The sequence below is a fragment of the Bos mutus genome, chromosome 4, assembly GCF_027580195.1.
Source record: "Bos mutus isolate GX-2022 chromosome 4, NWIPB_WYAK_1.1, whole genome shotgun sequence".
Taxonomy (NCBI): Eukaryota; Metazoa; Chordata; class Mammalia; order Artiodactyla; family Bovidae; genus Bos; species Bos mutus.
The window spans coordinates 116,812,882-116,815,166 of NC_091620.1; the positions used below are offsets into that span (position 1 = coordinate 116,812,882).

At 38.5% G+C, this 2,285-nt stretch overlaps 1 non-coding gene across 1 annotated transcript; it reads right to left on the reverse strand.

Moving 5' to 3' along the window:
• Positions 1-1,360: 1,360 nt before the first annotated feature.
• TRNAC-GCA (transfer RNA cysteine (anticodon GCA)) lies at positions 1,361-1,432 on the reverse strand. The gene has a single exon. It is a non-coding gene; the product is annotated as a tRNA-Cys (tRNA).
• Between the last annotated feature and the right edge of the window lie 853 nt (positions 1,433-2,285).

Here is a 2,285-nt window from a genome sequence, read left to right on the forward strand (position 1 = left end):
AATATAGTCACTTCTCAATATCTGTGAGGGATTGGTTCCAGGACCTATCATGAGCACCAACATTTGCAGATACACACATTGCAAACATGGCCCTCCCTGTCTGTGGTTTCCACATCCCTGGATTCCACCATGGAGTACAACAGTATTTATTAAAAAAAAAAAAAGATACCTTTAAGTGCACTAATACAGTTCAAACCCATGTTGTTCAGGGATCAACTATGTGTTTGTGGGTCCATATGTGTGTATATGTGTGTGTTGTTGCATGTATAAGAATTACATATGTGAAAAAGGAAGTCCTGCAAAAGATTCTGAGAATGTAATTGGTAGCACATCCATGCTGTGGAATTTAAAGTAAGGATTAACATTTTGAGTATAGTATATAATAACAAATGATTTGTGCTTTACAAATGTCTTGGTTTTATATACCCCAAAAGTTATAAAAATATTGAACATGTAGGAGAGGGTGTCCACAATTTACTATGGAAGATGAAATTATAAATTTACATTTGTTACAAAATAGAAAATTGATTCCTAAAAGTATCTTCTATTACATATTTTCCATTTTTACAATTAATTTCCAATGAGTTAAAACTTTACCAACATTTATTGGCTGGTAATAAATGAAGTCTTATATAACTCAAACATGGTTGAGATTTGTAAACACATATTTCTCAAAGCAAAAAGCAAAGGAGAAATGTGAAAGATATATCTATTTGAATGCAGAGTTCCAAAGAATAGCAAGGAGAGAGAAGAAAGATTTCCTCGGTGATCAGTGCAAAGAAATAGAGGAAAACAATAGAATGGGAAAGACTAGAGACCACTTCAAGGAAATTAGAGATATAAAATGGATATTTCATGCAAAGATGGCTACAGTAAAGGACAGAAATTGTATGGACCTAAATGAATCAAAGATATTAAGAAGAGGTGGTAAGAATACACAGAAGAACTATACAAAAAATATCTTAATGACCCAGATAATAATGAGGGTATGATCACTCACCTAGAGCCAGACACCTGGGATTGCAAAGTAAAGTGGGCCTTGGGAAGCATCACTACACTACAAACAAAGCCAGTGGAGGTGATGGAATTCTAGTTAAGCTCTTTTAAATCCTAAAAGATGATGCTGTAAAAATGATGCACTCACTATGCCAGCAAATTTGGAAAAGTCATCAGTAACCACAGGACTGGAAAAGGTCAGTTTTCATGCCAATCCTAAAGAAAGTGAAAGTGAAAGTGAAGTTGCTCAGTCGTGTCCAACTCTTTGTGACCCCATGAATGGTAGCCTACCAGGCTACATGATCCATGGGATTGTCCAGGCAAGAATACTGGAGTGGGCTGCCATTTCCTTCTCCAGGGGATCTTCCCAAACCAGGGATCGAACCTGGGTCTTCTGCATTGCAGACAGATGCTTTTCCATCTGAGCCACTAGGGAAGCCCAGAATCCCAAAGAAAGGCAATGTCAAAGAATGCTCAAACTACCACACAATTGCACTCATCTCACAAGATAGTAAAGAGAAGTTGCTCAGTCATGTGACCCTGTGGACTGTAGCCTACCAGGCTCCTTTGTCCATGGGATTCTCCAGGCAAGAATACTAGAGTAGGTTGCTTTTTCATTATCCAGGGGATCTTCCAGACCCAGGGATCAAACCCAGGTCTTTTAAATTGCAGGCAGATGCTTTATACTCTGAGCTACCAGGGAAGCCCAAAGCTATTAAAGTAATGCTCAAAATTATCTAATCCAGGCTTCAACAGGACGTGAACTGAGAACTTCCAGATGTTCAAGCTGGTTTTAGAAAAGGCAGAGGAACCAGATATCAAATTGCCAACATCCGTTGGATCACGTAAAAAGCAAAAGAGTTCCAGAAATACATCTATTTCTGCTTTATTGACTATGACAAAGATTTTGACTGTGTGGATCACAATAAACTGTGGAAAATTTTTCAAGCAATGAGAATACCAGAGCACCTGACCTGCCTCTTGAGAAGCCTATATGCATGTCAGAAAACAACAGTTAGAACCAGACATGGAAAAATAGACTGCTTCCAAATCAAGAAAGGAGTATGTCTAGGCTGTATATTGTCACCCTGCTTATTTGACTTATATGCAGACTACATCATGAGAAACGCTGGGCTGGATGAAGTGCAAGCTGAAATCAAGATTGCCAGGAGAAGTATTGATAACCTCAGAGACCCAGATGACACCACCCTTATGGAAGAAAGCAAAGAAGAACTAAAGAGCCTCTTGATGAAAGTGAAGGAGGAGAGTGAAAAGTTGGTTTAAAGCTC